The sequence below is a fragment of the Dendrobates tinctorius genome, unplaced genomic scaffold (genome assembly GCF_039654945.1).
Source record: "Dendrobates tinctorius isolate UK_male_01 unplaced genomic scaffold, ASM3965494v1 ptg000250l, whole genome shotgun sequence".
In the NCBI taxonomy this organism is placed as follows: Eukaryota; Metazoa; Chordata; class Amphibia; order Anura; family Dendrobatidae; genus Dendrobates; species Dendrobates tinctorius.
The window spans coordinates 14,660,078-14,679,111 of NW_027361917.1; positions in this window are offsets into that span (position 1 = coordinate 14,660,078).

Genomic DNA, 19,034 nt, shown 5'->3' on the forward strand with positions numbered 1-19,034 from the left:
GTGACGGCCGTCGCCATGATCCCTATGGCCGGCGCATACACACTGCTATGTTGCTGATGTTGTAGCACATTACTTCAATGAAATATTAATGGTGCTGACACGTGCCGGATTATCAGACGTTGTCAGTATTAATCGTGGTGACAGGTGCCGGATTATCAGATGTTGTAAGTATTAATCGTGCTGACACGTGCCGGATTATCAGATGTTGTCAGTATTAATCGTGCTGACACGTGTCGGATTATCAGATATCATGAGTATTAATGGACCTGAAACATGTGCCAGATTATCAGATGTTATCGGTATTAATGGTGCTTACAGATGCTGGATTATCAGATGTTATCAGTATTAATGGTGTTGACAGGTGCCGGATTATCAGACTTCATCAGTATTAATGGTGCTGACACGTGCCGGATTATCAGATGTTGTCAGTATTAATCGTGCTGACAGGTGCCGGATTATCAGATGTTGTCAGTATTAATCGTGCCGGATTATCAGATGTTGTCAGTATTAATCGTGCTGACACGTGCCGGATTATCAGATGTTGTCAGTATTAATCGTGCTGACAGGTGCCGGATTATCAGATATCATGAGTATTAATGGACCTGACAAATGCCGGATTATCAGATGTTGTCAGTATTAATCGTGGTGACAGGTGCCGGATTATCAGATGTTGTCAGTATTAATCGTGCCTACACGTGCCGGATTATCAGATGTTGTCAGTATTAATCGTGCTGACACGTGCCGGATTATCAGATATCATGAGTATTAATGGACCTGACAAATGCCAAATTATCAGATGTTATCGGTATTAATGGTGCTTACAGATGCTGGATTATCAGATGTTATCAGTATTAATGGTGTTGACAGGTGCCGGATTATCAGACTTCATCAGTATTAATGGTGCTGACACTTGCCGGATTATCAGATGTTGTCAGTATTAATCGTGCTGACAGGTGCGGGATTATCAGATGTTGTCAGTATTAATCGTGCCGGATTATCAGATGTTGTCAGTACTAATCGTGCTGACACGTGCCGGATTATCAGATGTTGTCAGTACTAATCGTGCTGACACGTGCTGGATTATCAGATGTTGTCAGTATTAATCGTGCTGACACGTGCCGGAATAACAGATATCATGAGTATTAATGAGCCTGACAAATGCCCGATTTTCAGATGTTATCGGTATTAATGGTGCTTACAGATGCTGGATTATCAGATGTTATCAGTATTAATGGTGTTGACAGGTGCCGGATTATCAGACTTCATCAGTATTAATGGTGCTGACACGTGCCGGATTATCAGATGTCAGTATTAATCGTGCTGACACGTGCCGGATTATCAGATGTTGTCAGTATTAATCGTGCTGACAGGTGCCGGATTATCAGATATCATGAGTATTAATGGACCTGACAAATGCCCGATTTTCAGATGTTATCGGTATTAATGGTGCTTACAGATGCTGGATTATCAGATGTTATCAGTATTAATGGTGTTGACAGGTGCCGGATTATCAGACTTCATCAGTATTAACCCCTTAACCCCCAAGGGTGGTTGGCACGTTAATGACCGGGCCAATTTTGACAATTCTTACCACTGTCCCTTTAAGAGGTCATAACTCTGGAACGCTTCCATGGATCCCGCCGGTGATTCTGACATTGCTTTTTTCTCACGACATAGTGTACTTCGTAGGGATATACTATTGAAGAGAAATAGCGCAATAGTGCATTATCCAGTGTAGGTATATCAATTTAAAAATAATACACTCACCAGATGGAGCTTGTAATAAGCATGGAGGATTCGCTGCTGCAGAAACCACAGATCCACGAGGGACCAACGTAGAAGATGCAGGAGAGGAGAAAAAGTGGTCAGACAATCCGCGCTGCAAATCACTTTGAACCCCCAAAGGGCTTCACAGAAGTTTATAACGTGCAGCCATCCAATTAAAGACATCATATTTTTTCCACAAAAATGATCTTTTCACCCCCAATTTTTATTTTCCCAAGAGTAACAGGACCCCAAAAGTTATTGTGCAATTCATCCTGAGTACGCTGATACCCCATATATGGGGGTAAACCACTATTTGGGCACATGGCAGAGCTCGGAAGGGAAGCAGCGCCATTTAACTTTTTTGGCTGGAATTGAGATCGGACGCCATGTCGCGTTTGGAAAGCCCCTGAAGTGCCAAAACAGTGGAAACCCCCCAATTCTAACTCCCTCCCTAACCCTAGCCCTGACCCTAGCTCTGACCCTAGCCCTAATGGGAAAATGGAAATAAATACATTTTTTTTTTATTTTATTATTTTTGCCTAACTAAGGGGGTGATAAAGGGGGGGTTTGATTTACTATTTATGGCGGGTTTTAATTTTTGGCAGCTGTCATACGCTAAAAGACCCTTTTTATTGTAAAAATAGTTTATGCATCACCACATTTTGAGAGCTATAATTTTTCCTTATTTTGACCCACCGAGTCATGTGAGGTCATATTTTTTGCGGGACGAGTTGACGTTTTTATTGGTACCATTTTCGGGCACGTGACATTTTTTGGTCGCTTTTTACTCCGATTTTTGGGACGCAGTATGAACAAAAACCAGCTTTTCAGGAATTTCTTTTGTGGGGGGGGTGCGTTTACACCGTTCCGCGTGCGGTAAAATTGATAAGGCGCTTTTATTCTTCGGGTCAGTATGATTACAGCGATACATCTTTTATGTCTTTTTTTATGTTTTGGCGGTTTTATGCTATGAAAATTTTTTTTTATAAAAAATAATTATTTTTGCATCGCTTTATTCTGCGAGCTATAACTTTTTTATTTTTTCTCTGATGATGCTGTGTGGTGGCTCTTTTGTTGCGGGACAAGATGTCGTTTTCAGCGGTACCATGGATATTTATATGCGTCTTTTTGATCGCGCGTTATTGCACTTTTTGTTCGTCGGTATGATAATAAATCATTAATTTTTGCGTCGTTTTTTATTTTTTAAGGGGAACGCTAAAGGGGTTAACTAATGGGACAGTTTTATAGGGTGGGTCATTACGGACGCGGCGATAACAAATAGGTGTACTTTTATTGTTTTTCTGTTTCTTTATATTCAAAAAATGAATTTATTAGGGAATAATTTTTTTTCTTATTTATTTAACGATTTTATTAAAATTATTTTTACACTTTTTGTTTTTTACTTTATTATTATGTCCCATGGGGGACATCACTGTCCTGTGACAGATCGCTGATCTGTCACATCACAGATCGCTGTGACAGATCAGCGATCTGTCACAGGCACTGCTGCAGGCTTCCTCATGCTTGCGCTCTGCGGGCAGTGAGGAAGCCAGCTCCCTGCAGGCCCCCGAAGGTCCCCGTCGCCATATTGGATCCGGGGACCTGCAGGAAAGGCGACCCCCGCAGCGGCGCTGCACATCGCGCTGCTGTGGGGTCGCAGGGAAGCACGGAGGGAGCCCCCTCCCTGCCGATGCTTCCTTTAACCCCCGGTACACCGCGATCATGTTTGATCGCGGTGTCCCAGGGGTTAACGTGTCGGGGGCGGTCACACATTGTGCCGGGTGTCAGCTGTGATAATCAGCTGACACCCGGCCGCGATCAGCTGCGCTCCCCCCGTGAGCGCAGCTGATCGCATTAGACGTACTATTCCGTCCTTGGGACTTAGGTCCCAGGTCACATGGACGGAATAGTACGTCTAATATAGGAAAGGGGTTGATGGACCTGACAGATATCCCGGATTATCAGATATTATCAGTATTAACATTAGTTTTTTTTCATGTTTCACATAGAAGCTTATAGGGAAAAAAACACCAAAATTCGCACAGTTCAGCAGCGTCTTCAGCCTCCCAGCGATCGCAGATCGCATGAAATCACATCCACTTTTCTTGCACATATAGGCCGTAGCGTAAATGCTGTGTCTTCCGCTGATTTTTTTTTGGGGGGGGGCAGAAATTCTGCTACGTTTAACTGTGTGAATAAATGCTGGGCAGGGTGCAATAGTTGACTGCTTTGTCTCCCATCCTTATAGGACCCCTAGCATGGTCCGCTGAGCTTTGAATGATCATTTAATAGGCTTGGATTCTGATAAATAGTTGTTGCAATAATCGCTGGAACCAAGTCCTAGTGGCAGGGCTACAACCCACCTCCCCATAAAATATAATGTACCCCCCATAAGAATATAATACAACCCACCTCCCCATAGAATATAATGTACCCCCCATAGAATATAGTACAGCCCACCTCCCCATAGAATATAATGTACCCCCCCATAGAATATAATACAACCCACCTCCCCATAGAATATAATGTACCCCCCATAGAATATAGTACAGCCCACCTCCCCATAGAATATAATGTACCCCCCCATAGAATATAATACAACCCACCTCCCCATAGAATATAATGTACCCCCATAGAATATAATACAACCCACCTCCCCATAGAATATAATGTACCCCCCATAGAATATAGTACAGCCCACCTCCCCATAGAATATAATGTACCCCCCATAGAATATAGTACAGCCCACCTCCCCATAGAATATAATGTAGCACCCCATAGAAAATAATGTACCACCCATAGAATATAATACAGCCCACCTCCCCATAGAATATAATGTAGCACCCCATAGAATATATTACAGCCCACCTCCCCATAGAATATAATGTAGCACCCCATAGAATATAGTACAGCCCACCTCCCCATAGAATATAATGTACCCCCCATAGAATATAGTACAGCCCACCTCCCCATAGAATATAATGTAGCACCCCACAGAATATAATGTATCTCCCCCCCCGGTGTGTATATGTACACGCCGGTCTCCTCATCACCACCGGTGAAGCCGCTGCTGGCACAGAGCTGACATCGTGCAGATGGCCCCGATCACATCAGACAGCGCCGCCCTTTGCTCTCCAATAGAATAGCGTCGTAGTGCGGTATGCGCGCATGCTACGACTCCGGCGACACGGTCCGCAGGAGGATTCTGACAGAAGGACACATGTCCGGTCATATTATAGATATATAGTCACGAGCGAACGGGTTGACACCCTTTAAACTGTTCCAGAAAATGAGTGCAATTTACACTTGTTTTGTTCTATACCTGTTACTTATCAAAAGGTGTGTGCAGTGCGGTGGCTGGGCGCGGGCAGGCGCACGTGGAGGGAGGGACCGCCGGAATGGGCAGCTGCTGTCACCGTCGCGATCCCACCAGCTTCCGAAGCCCACTGGTCTACATCCAGACACCACCGCACACATCTCTATAAGCAGACCTCAGCGCTATTTATGTCCCAGTAATGGCCAACCACTATAAATTATGGAGATTTTTTAAAATGCCACCAGAGTGATCTGCTGACAAACTGAACATCCCTGATGTCAAAATGTCCCGCCCCTGCTGTGTATTTTGGAGAAACTAGGTGACACGTTTGTGTTTCCTGCAGCTCATTTGCATATATGGATGAGCAAGCGCTGTGATTGGCTGCTGTAGAATCCTAGTATGTTTCAGTTGGAAGAGAGGTCAAAGGCCATCGTGTCTGTCCGCCTGCTGCTCAATGCAGCAATGGCAGGATTCACTAAACCCTCTCAGACAGATGTCTGTCCAGCCTCTGGGTGAACAGTCCCACCGAAGGAGAACTCGTCACCTCCTCTGGTGGCCGCCTGTTCCACTCATTGCTCACCCTCACTGTCAAAAAGTTTTTTTCTAATGTGTATCTTTTCCCTTTCATCCCATTGCTTCTCGTGCTTCCATGTGCAAATGAGAATAAGGATGATCCCTCTACATTGGGGCAACCCTTCAGATATTGGTGTCCTCCATCTTATAGAAGGGAACGCCTTTCCGACAGAACAGGCTGACTGAACGTGACGGCCGTCGCCATGATCCCTATGGCCGGCGCATACACACTGCTATGTTGCTGATGTTGTAGCACATTACTTCAATGAAATATTAATGATGCTGACACGTGCCGGATTATCAGACGTTGTCAGTATTAATCGTGGTGACAGGTGCCGGATTATCAGATGTTGTAAGTATTAATCGTGCTGACACGTGCCGGATTATCAGATGTTGTCAGTATTAATCGTGCTGACACGTGCCGGATTATCAGATATCATGAGTATTAATGGACCTGAAACATGTGCCAGATTATCAGATGTTATCGGTATTAATGGTGCTTACAGATGCTGGATTATCAGATGTTATCAGTATTAATGGTGTTGACAGGTGCCGGATTATCAGACTTCATCAGTATTAATGGTGCTAACACGTGCCGGATTATCAGATGTTGTCAGTATTAATCGTGCTGACAGGTGCCGGATTATCAGATGTTGTCAGTATTAATCGTGCCGGATTATCAGATGTTGTCAGTATTAATCGTGGTGACAGGTGCCGGATTATCAGATGTTGTCAGTATTAATCGTGCCTACACGTGCCGGATTATCAGATGTTGTCAGTATTAATCATGCTGACACGTGCCGGATTATCAGATATCATGAGTATTAATGGACCTGACAAATGCCAGATTATCAGATGTTATCGGTATTAATGGTGCTTACAGGTGCCGGATTATCAGACTTCATCAGTATTAATGGTGCTGACACGTGCCGGATTATCAGATGTTGTCAGTATTAATCGTGCTGACAGGTGCGGGATTATCAGATGTTGTCAGGATTAATCGTGCCGGATTATCAGATGTTGTCAGTACTAATCGTGCTGACACGTGCCGGATTATCAGATGTTGTCAGTACTAATCGTGCTGACACGTGCCGGATTATCAGATGTTGTCAGTACTAATCGTGCTGACACGTGCCGGAATAACAGATATCATGAGTATTAATGAGCCTGACAAATGCCAGATTATCAGATGTTATCGGTATTAATGGTGCTTACAGATGCTGGATTATCAGATGTTATCAGTATTAATGGTGTTGACAGGTGCCGGATTATCAGACTTCATCAGTATTAATGGTGCTGACACGTGCCGGATTATCAGATGTTGTCAGTATTAATCGTGCTGACACGTGCCGGATTATCAGATGTTGTCAGTATTAATCGTGCTGACAGGTGCCGGATTATCAGATATCATGAGTATTAATGGACCTGACAAATGCCCGATTTTCAGATGTTATCGGTATTAATGGTGCTTACAGATGCTGGATTATCAGATGTTATCAGTATTAATGGTGTTGACAGGTGCCGGATTATCAGACTTCATCAGTATTAACCCCTTAACCCCCAAGGGTGGTTGGCACGTTAATGACCGGGCCAATTTTGACAATTCTTACCACTGTCCCTTTAAGAGGTCATAACTCTGGAACGCTTCCATGGATCCCGCCGGTGATTCTGACATTGCTTTTTTCTCACGACATAGTGTACTTCGTAGGGATATACTATTGAAGAGAAATAGCGCAATAGTGCATTATCCAGTGTAGGTATATCAATTTAAAAATAATACACTCACCAGATGGAGCTTGTAATAAGCATGGAGGATTCGCTGCTGCAGAAACCACAGATCCACGAGGGACCAACGTAGAAGATGCAGGAGAGGAGAAAAAGTGGTCAGACAATCCGCGCTGCAAATCACTTTGAACCCCCAAAGGGCTTCACAGAAGTTTATAACGTGCAGCCATCCAATTAAAGACATCATATTTTTTCCACAAAAATGATCTTTTCACCCCCAATTTTTATTTTCCCAAGAGTAACAGGACCCCAAAAGTTATTGTGCAATTCATCCTGAGTACGCTGATACCCCATATATGGGGGTAAACCACTATTTGGGCACATGGCAGAGCTCGGAAGGGAAGCAGCGCCATTTAACTTTTTTGGCTGGAATTGAGATCGGACGCCATGTCGCGTTTGGAAAGCCCCTGAAGTGCCAAAACAGTGGAAACCCCCCAATTCTAACTCCCTCCCTAACCCTAGCCCTGACCCTAGCTCTGACCCTAGCCCTAATGGGAAAATGGAAATAAATACATTTTTTTTTGATTTTATTATTTTTGCCTAACTAAGGGGGTGATAAAGGGGGGATTTGATTTACTATTTATGGCGGGTTTTAATTTTTGGCAGCTGTCATACGCTAAAAGACCCTTTTTATTGTAAAAATAGTTTATGCATCACCACATTTTGAGAGCTATAATTTTTCCTTATTTTGACCCACCGAGTCATGTGAGGTCATATTTTTTGCGGGACGAGTTGACGTTTTTATTGGTACCATTTTCGGGCACGTGACATTTTTTGGTCGCTTTTTACTCCGATTTTTGGGACGCAGTATGAACAAAAACCAGCTTTTCAGGAATTTCTTTTGTGGGGGGGTGCGTTTACACCGTTCCGCGTGCGGTAAAATTGATAAGGCGCTTTTATTCTTCGGGTCAGTATGATTACAGCGATACATCTTTTATGTCTTTTTTTATGTTTTGGCGGTTTTATGCTATGAAAATTTTTTTTTATAAAAAATAATTATTTTTGCATCGCTTTATTCTGCGAGCTATAACTTTTTTATTTTTTCTCTGATGATGCTGTGTGGTGGCTCTTTTGTTGCGGGACAAGATGTCGTTTTCAGCGGTACCATGGATATTTATATGCGTCTTTTTGATCGCGCGTTATTGCACTTTTTGTTCGTCGGTATGATAATAAATCATTAATTTTTGCGTCGTTTTTTATTTTTTAAGGGGAACGCTAAAGGGGTTAACTAATGGGACAGTTTTATAGGGTGGGTCATTACGGACGCGGCGATAACAAATAGGTGTACTTTTATTGTTTTTCTGTTTCTTTATATTCAAAAAATGAATTTATTAGGGAATAATTTTTTTTCTTATTTATTTAACGATTTTATTAAAATTATTTTTACACTTTTTGTTTTTTACTTTATTATAATGTCCCATGGGGGACATCACTGTCCTGTGACAGATCGCTGATCTGTCACATCACAGATCGCTGTGACAGATCAGCGATCTGTCACAGGCACTGCTGCAGGCTTCCTCATGCTTGCGCTCTGCGGGCAGTGAGGAAGCCAGCTCCCTGCAGGCCCCCGAAGGTCCCCGTCGCCATATTGGATCCGGGGACCTGCAGGAAAGGCGACCCCCGCAGCGGCGCTGCACATCGCGCTGCTGTGGGGTCGCAGGGAAGCACGGAGGGAGCCCCCTCCCTGCCGATGCTTCCTTTAACCCCCGGTACACCGCGATCATGTTTGATCGCGGTGTCCCAGGGGTTAACGTGTCGGGGGCGGTCACACATTGTGCCGGGTGTCAGCTGTGATAATCAGCTGACACCCGGCCGCGATCAGCTGCGCTCCCCCCGTGAGCGCAGCTGATCGCATTAGACGTACTATTCCGTCCTTGGGACTTAGGTCCCAGGTCACATGGACGGAATAGTACGTCTAATATAGGAAAGGGGTTGATGGACCTGACAGATATCCCGGATTATCAGATATTATCAGTATTAACATTAGTTTTTTTCATGTTTCACATAGAAGCTTATAGGGAAAAAAACACCAAAATTCGCACAGTTCAGCAGCGTCTTCAGCCTCCCAGCGATCGCAGATCGCATGAAATCACATCCACTTTTCTTGCACATATAGGCCGTAGCGTAAATGCTGTGTCTTCCGCTGATTTTTTTTTTGGGGGGGCAGAAATTCTGCTACGTTTAACTGTGTGAATAAATGCTGGGCAGGGTGCAATAGTTGACTGCTTTGTCTCCCATCCTTATAGGACCCCTAGCATGGTCCGCTGAGCTTTGAATGATCATTTAATAGGCTTGGATTCTGATAAATAGTTGTTGCAATAATCGCTGGAACCAAGTCCTAGTGGCAGGGCTACAACCCACCTCCCCATAAAATATAATGTACCCCCCATAAGAATATAATACAACCCACCTCCCCATAGAATATAATGTACCCCCCATAGAATATAGTACAGCCCACCTCCCCATAGAATATAATGTACCCCCCCATAGAATATAATACAACCCACCTCCCCATAGAATATAATGTACCCCCCATAGAATATAGTACAGCCCACCTCCCCATAGAATATAATGTACCCCCCATAGAATATAATACAACCCACCTCCCCTTAGAATATAATGTACCCCCATAGAATATAATACAACCCACCTCCCCATAGAATATAATGTACCCCCCATAGAATATAGTACAGCCCACCTCCCCATAGAATATAATGTACCCCCCATAGAATATAGTACAGCCCACCTCCCCATAGAATATAATGTAGCACCCCATAGAAAATAATGTACCACCCATAGAATATAATACAGCCCACCTCCCCATAGAATATAATGTAGCACCCCATAGAATATATTACAGCCCACCTCCCCATAGAATATAATGTAGCACCCCATAGAATATAGTACAGCCCACCTCCCCATAGAATATAATGTACCCCCCATAGAATATAGTACAGCCCACCTCCCCATAGAACATAATGTAGCACCCCACAGAATATAATGTATCTCCCCCCCGGTGTGTATATGTACACGCCGGTCTCCTCATCACCACCGGTGAAGCCGCTGCTGGCACAGAGCTGACATCGTGCAGATGGCCCCGATCACATCAGACAGCGCCGCCCTTTGCTCTCCAATAGAATAGCGTCGTAGTGCGGTATGCGCGCATGCTACGACTCCGGCGACACGGTCCGCAGGAGGATTCTGACAGAAGGACACATGTCCGGTCATATTATAGATATATAGTCACGAGCGAACGGGTTGACACCCTTTAAACTGTTCCAGAAAATGAGTGCAATTTACACTTGTTTTGTTCTATACCTGTTACTTATCAAAAAGTGTGTGCAGTGCGGTGGCTGGGCGCAGGCAGGCGCACGTGGAGGGAGGGACCGCCGGAATGGGCAGCTGCTGTCACCGTCGCGATCCCACCAGCCTCCGAAGCCCACTGGTCTACATCCAGACACCACCGCACACATCTCTATAAGCAGACCTCAGCGCTATTTATGTCCCAGTAATGGCCAACCACTATAAATTATGGAGATTTTTTAAAATGCCACCAGAGTGATCTGCTGACAAACTGAACATCCCTGATGTCAAAATGTCCCGCCCCTGCTGTGTATTTTGGAGAAACTAGGTGACACGTTTGTGTTTCCTGCAGCTCATTTGCATATATGGATGAGCAAGCGCTGTGATTGGCTGCTGTAGAATCCTAGTATGTTTCAGTTGGAAGAGAGGTCAAAGGCTATCGTGTCTGTCCGCCTGCTGCTCAATGCAGCAATGGCAGGATTCACTAAACCCTCTCAGACAGATGTCTGTCCAGCCTCTGGGTGAACAGTCCCACCGAAGGAGAACTCGTCACCTCCTCTGGTGGCCGCCTGTTCCACTCATTGCTCACCCTCACTGTCAAAAAGTTTTTTTCTAATGTGTATCTTTTCCCTTTCATCCCATTGCTTCTCGTGCTTCCATGTGCAAATGAGAATAAGGATGATCCCTCTACATTGGGGCAACCCTTCAGATATTGGTGTCCTCCATCTTATAGAAGGGAACGCCTTTCCGACAGAACAGGCTGACTGAACGTGACGGCCGTCGCCATGATCCCTATGGCCGGCGCATACACACTGCTATGTTGCTGATGTTGTAGCACATTACTTCAATGAAATATTAATGGTGCTGACACGTGCCGGATTATCAGACGTTGTCAGTATTAATCGTGGTGACAGGTGCCGGATTATCAGATGTTGTAAGTATTAATCGTGCTGACACGTGCCGGATTATCAGATGTTGTCAGTATTAATCGTGCTGACACGTGCCGGATTATCAGATATCATGAGTATTAATGGACCTGAAACATGTGCCAGATTATCAGATGTTATCGGTATTAATGGTGCTTACAGATGCTGGATTATCAGATGTTATCAGTATTAATGGTGTTGACAGGTGCCGGATTATCAGACTTCATCAGTATTAATGGTGCTGACACGTGCCGGATTATCAGATGTTGTCAGTATTAATCGTGCTGACAGGTGCCGGATTATCAGATGTTGTCAGTATTAATCGTGCCGGATTATCAGATGTTGTCAGTATTAATCGTGCTGACACGTGCCGGATTATCAGATGTTGTCAGTATTAATCGTGCTGACAGGTGCCGGATTATCAGATATCATGAGTATTAATGGACCTGACAAATGCCGGATTATCAGATGTTGTCAGTATTAATCGTGGTGACAGGTGCCGGATTATCAGATGTTGTCAGTATTAATCGTGCCTACACGTGCCGGATTATCAGATGTTGTCAGTATTAATCGTGCTGACACGTGCCGGATTATCAGATATCATGAGTATTAATGGACCTGACAAATGCCAAATTATCAGATGTTATCGGTATTAATGGTGCTTACAGATGCTGGATTATCAGATGTTATCAGTATTAATGGTGTTGACAGGTGCCGGATTATCAGACTTCATCAGTATTAATGGTGCTGACACTTGCCGGATTATCAGATGTTGTCAGTATTAATCGTGCTGACAGGTGCGGGATTATCAGATGTTGTCAGTATTAATCGTGCCGGATTATCAGATGTTGTCAGTACTAATCGTGCTGACACGTGCCGGATTATCAGATGTTGTCAGTACTAATCGTGCTGACACGTGCTGGATTATCAGATGTTGTCAGTATTAATCGTGCTGACACGTGCCGGAATAACAGATATCATGAGTATTAATGAGCCTGACAAATGCCATATTATCAGATGTTATCGGTATTAATGGTGCTTACAGATGCTGGATTATCAGATGTTATCAGTATTAATGGTGTTGACAGGTGCCGGATTATCAGACTTCATCAGTATTAATGGTGCTGACACGTGCCGGATTATCAGATGTTGTCAGTATTAATCGTGCTGACACGTGCCGGATTATCAGATGTTGTCAGTATTAATCGTGCTGACAGGTGCCGGATTATCAGATATCATGAGTATTAATGGACCTGACAAATGCCGGATTATCAGATGTTATCGGTATTAATGGTGCTTACAGATGCTGGATTATCAGATGTTATCAGTATTAATGGTGTTGACAGGTGCCGGATTATCAGACTTCATCAGTATTAACCCCTTAACCCCCAAGGGTGGTTGGCACGTTAATGACCGGGCCAATTTTGACAATTCTTACCACTGTCCCTTTAAGAGGTCATAACTCTGGAACGCTTCCATGGATCCCGCCGGTGATTCTGACATTGCTTTTTTCTCACGACATAGTGTACTTCGTAGGGATATACTATTGAAGAGAAATAGCGCAATAGTGCATTATCCAGTGTAGGTATATCAGTTTAAAAATAATACACTCACCAGATGGAGCTTGTAATAAGCATGGAGGATTCGCTGCTGCAGAAACCACAGATCCACGAGGGACCAACGTAGAAGATGCAAGAGAGGAGAAAAAGTGGTCAGACAATCCGCGCTGCAAATCACTTTGAACCCCCAAAGGGCTTCACAGAAGTTTATAACGTGCAGCCATCCAATTAAAGACATCATATTTTTTCCACAAAAATGATCTTTTCACCCCCAATTTTTATTTTCCCAAGAGTAACAGGACCCCAAAAGTTATTGTGCAATTCATCCTGAGTACGCTGATACCCCATACATGGGGGTAAACCACTATTTGGGCACATGGCAGAGCTCGGAAGGGAAGCAGCGCCATTTAACTTTTTTGGCTGGAATTGAGAGCGGACGCCATGTCGCGTTTGGAAAGCCCCTGAAGTGCCAAAACAGTGGAAACCCCCCAATTCTAACTCCCACCCTAACCCTAGCCCTGACCCTAGCTCTGACCCTAGCCCTAATGGGAAAATGGAAATAAATACATTTTTTTTTTATTTTATTATTTTTGCCTAACTAAGGGGGTGATAAAGGGGGGGTTTGATTTACTATTTATGGCGGGTTTTAATTTTTGGCAGCTGTCATACGCTAAAAGACGCTTTTTATTGTAAAAATAGTTTATGCATCACCACATTTTGAGAGCTATAATTTTTCCTTATTTTGACCCACCGAGTCATGTGAGGTCATATTTTTTGCGGGACGAGTTGACGTTTTTATTGGTACCATTTTCGGGCACGTGACATTTTTTGGTCGCTTTTTACTCCGATTTTTGGGACGCAGTATGAACATAAACCAGCTTTTCAGGAATTTCTTTTGGGGGGGGGTGCGTTTACACCGTTCCGCGTGCGGTAAAATTGATAAGGCGCTTTTATTCTTCGGGTCAGTATGATTACAGCGATACCTCTTTTATGTCTTTTTTTATGTTTTGGCGGTTTTATGCTATGAAAATTTTTTTTTATAAAAAATAATTATTTTTGCATCGCTTTATTCTGCGAGCTATAACTTTTTTATTTTTTCTCTGATGATGCTGTGTGGTGGCTCGTTTGTTGCGGGACAAGATGTCGTTTTCAGCGGTACTATGGATATTTATATGCGTCTTTTTGATCGCGCGTTATTGCACTTTTTGTTCGTCGGTATGATAATAAATCATTAATTTTATGTGTCGTTTTTTATTTTTTAAGGGGAACGCTAAAGGGGTTAACTAATGGGACAGTTTTATAGGGTGGGTCATTACGGACGCGGCGATAACAAATAGGTGTACTTTTATTGTTTTTCTGTTTCTTTATTTTCAAAAAATGAATTTATTAGGGAATAATTTTTTTTCTTATTTATTTAACGATTTTATTAAAATTATTTTTACACTTTTTGTTTTTTACTTTATTATAATGTCCCATGGGGGACATCACTGTCCTGTGACAGATCGCTGATCTGTCACATCACAGATCGCTGTGACAGATCAGCGATCTGTCACAGGCACTGCTGCAGGCTTCCTCATGCCTGCGCTCTGCGGGCAGAGAGGAAGCCAGCTCCCTGCAGGCCCCCGATGGTCCCCGTCGCCATATTGGATCCGGGGACCTGCAGGAAAGGCGACCCCCGCAGCGGCGCTGCACATCGCGCTGCTGTGGGGGTCGCAGGCAGCGTCGGACTGGCCCACCGGGGAACCGGAGGATTCTCCGGTGGGCCCTGGCATCTGGTGGGCCCTGGCACCTGCAGGCATACAGGGCCAGCAGTTGCCTAGGGCCCCCGCTGCTCCAGGGGCCCCCAGCCAGTGGTGTGTCGCACACCATGCAGCTGCTATGGGGGGCCCTGCCAGCGGAGCAGCCTGTCCCCGCTGCTAAAGAGAAATGAATATTCACTGCGAAGCAGTGAATATCATTTCAGGTCTCCACCCCCAGAGGCCCCGCCCCCAGCCCAGTAAGCCGCTCTGCATCTGTAAATCAGGGCCGGCGCCGCCCTCAGTCCTCTCTGCTCCTGGCTCACAGCCAGTGCGCGATGACGTCACTACATCGCGCACCCGCTGTGTGTCTGGCAGAGGGGGCAGCTCCTGACACTGAAGCCGGGATCAGCGTGGGAGCGAGGAGGAGAGGTGAGTATTGTTTTTTTTTTTTTTTTATATCTCTCGCTCTCTCTATCTGTCTCTCTCTATCTATCTATCTCTATTTCTCAATATATCTCTCTCTCTATCTCTCTTATATCTATCTATCTTTCTATCTCTATCTATTATCTATATCTATCTCTATCTATCTCTATCGCTCTATCTTTATATCTATCTTTCTATCTCTACATCTATCTCTATATCTATCTATCTATATCTTTCTATATCTATCTATTATGTCTATCTATCTATCTCTATATCTATCTATCTTACTCTATCTATCTCTATATCTATTATCTCTATATTTATTTATCTAGCTACCATCTATATCTATCTATCTTTATCTATATATATATCTCTATCTAATATCTATATCTATCTATCTATCTCTATACCTATCTATCTATTTATCCGTTATCTATCTCTATATCTTTTCTCTGTATCTATCTATCTCTATATCTATATCTCTCGCTATCTATCGCTCTATCTCTATATCTATCTTTATATCTATATCTATATATCTATCTATCTCTATATCTATCTCTATTTCTCTCTATATCTATCTCTATATCTCTATAGCTATCTATCTATATCTCTATCTCTATATCTATCTCTCTATCTATCTTTCTATCTCTATATCTATATATCTATCTATCTTTATCTATTTATCTCTATATCTTTTCTCTGTATCTATCTCTCTATATATCTATCTATCTTTATATATATCTATTATCTCTATATCTATTTCTCTCTATATCTCTCTCTATATCTATCTATCTATTTATCTCTATCTCTATATCGATCTCTCTGTATATCTATCTATTTTTCTATCTCTATATCTATCTATCTTTCTCTATCTATTTATCTCTATCTATTATCTATATCTATCTATCGCTCTATCTCTATATCTATCTTTCTATCTCTACATCTATCTCTATATCTATCTTTCTATCTATATCTATCTATATCTATCTATTATGTCTATCTAGCTATCTCTATTATCTATATCTACCTATCTCTATATCTTTCTATCTTACTCTATCTCTATATCTATCTGTTATCTCTATATTTATTATCTATCTTTATCTATCTATCTCTATCTATATCTATCTCTATCTAGATACAGGAAAGATGTATATCTTTGTACCGTGTTAGCCAGTAAATAGAAAAATATTCAGGATTGAGAGTCCTCAGTAGTTGATACCTTTTATCTCTATCTATTTATCGATCTCTGTATCTATCTCTCTCTATATCTATCTCTCTCTATCTACCGCTCTCTCTATCTATCTTTATATCTATATCTATCTATCTCTATATCTATTATCTCTATATCTATCTACCTATCTATCTCTATATCTATCTATCTATCTATATATATATATATATATATATCTGTTTCTCTCTATATCTATCTCTATATCGCTCTCTCTATAGCTATCTATATATTATCTCTATATCTATCTATCTATATATTATCTCTATATCTATCTCTATATCTATCTCTATATCTATCTATCTCTATATCTGTTATCTCTATATCCATATCTATCTCTAGATCTATCTTTCTATCTAACACTATATCTCTATATCTATCTCTATATCTCATTATCTATCAATCTCTATCTCTCTCTTTATCTATCTATCCATCTATCTCTATATCTATCCATCTATCTCTATATCTATCCATCTATCTCTATATCTATCTATCTATCTATCTATCTATTATCTCTATTATCTATATCTATCTATCCATCTATCTAGCTATCTCTATCTATCTCTATATCTCTCTATATCTGTCTTTCTAACTCTATATCTATCTATCTCTATACATATCTCTATATCTAGCTATTATCTCTATATCTATCGCTATATCTATCTTTCTATATCTATCTGTCTCTATATCTATCTATCTATCTCTATATCTATTATCTCTATATCTATCTATCTCTATATATCTCTATATCTATTTTTATTTATATCCATCTATCTATATATATTTATCTCTATATCTATCTATATATGTCTATATTATTATTATTATTATTATTATTATTATTATTATATCTGTATATCAATATCTATTATCTATCTCTATCTATTATCTTTCTCTATCTATATATATATATCTATCTCTATATCTTTCTATCTATAGCTATCTATCTCTATATCTATCTATCTATCTATCTATCTATCCATTATCTATTTTCTATCTATCTCTATATCTATCTACCTATCGATCTATCTATCTATATTTCTTTATATATCTATCTTTATATCTATCTCTATGAATCTTTCTATCTATATCTATCCATTATCTACTTTCTATCCATTATCTACTATCTATCTCTATATCTATCTATTTCTACATCTATCTTTCTATCTATTTCTATCTAACTCTATATCTATATATCTATATAGCATTATACCCTATGAGGGGGTGCATTATTCCCTATGAGGGGGCAGCATTATACCCTATGAGGAGGCAGCATTATACCCTATGAGGAGGCAGCATTATACCCTATGAGGAGGGCAGCATTATTCCCTATGAGGGGACGCATTATTCCCTATGAGGGGGGCAGTATTATACCCTATGAGGGGGGGCAGTATTATACCCTATGAGGGGGGCAGCATTATACCCTATGAGGGGGCAGCATTATTCCCTATGAGGGGATGCATTATTCCCTATGAGGGGGGCAGTATTATACCCTATGAGGGGGGCAGTATTATACCCTATGAGGGGGGCAGTATTATACCCTATGAGGGGGCAGTATTATACCCTATGAGGGGGGCAGTATTATACCCTATGAGGGGGTGCATTATACCCTATGAGGGGATGCATTATTCCCTATGAGGGGGGCAGTATTATACCCTATGAGGAGGCAGTATTATACCCTATGAGGGGGGCAGCATTATTCCCTATGAGGGGGGCAGTATTATACCCTATGAGGGGGCAGCATTATACCCTATGAGGGGGCAGCGTTATACCCTATGAGGGGGGCAGTATTATACCCTATGAGTAGGCAGCATTATACCCTATGAGGGGGTGCATTATTCCCTATGAGGGGGGCAGTATTATACCCTATGAGGCGGCCGCATTATACCCTATGAGGAGGCAGCATTATACCCTATGAGGAGGGCAGCATTATTCCCTATGAAGGGGTGCATTATACCCTATGAGGGGGCAGTATTATACCCTATGAGGGGGCAGCATTATTCCCTATGAGGGGATGCATTATTCCCTATGAGGGGGGCAGTATTATACCCTATGAGGAGGCAGCATTATACCCTATGAGGGGGTGCATTATTCCCTATGAGGGGGGCAGTATTATACCCTATGAGGGGGGCAGCATTATACCCTATGAGGGGGCAGCATTATTCCCTATGAGGGGGTGCATTATTCCCTATGAGGGGGGCAGTATTATACCCTATGAGGGGGGCAGTATTATACCCTATGAGGGGGGCAGTATTATACCCTATGAGGGGGTGCATTATACCCTATGAGGGGGTGCATTATACCCTATGAGGGGGTGCATTATTCCCTATGAGGGGGGCAGTATTATACCCTATGAGGGGGGCAGTATTATATTCTATGAGATGGCTGCATTATATTCTATGAGATGGCTGCATT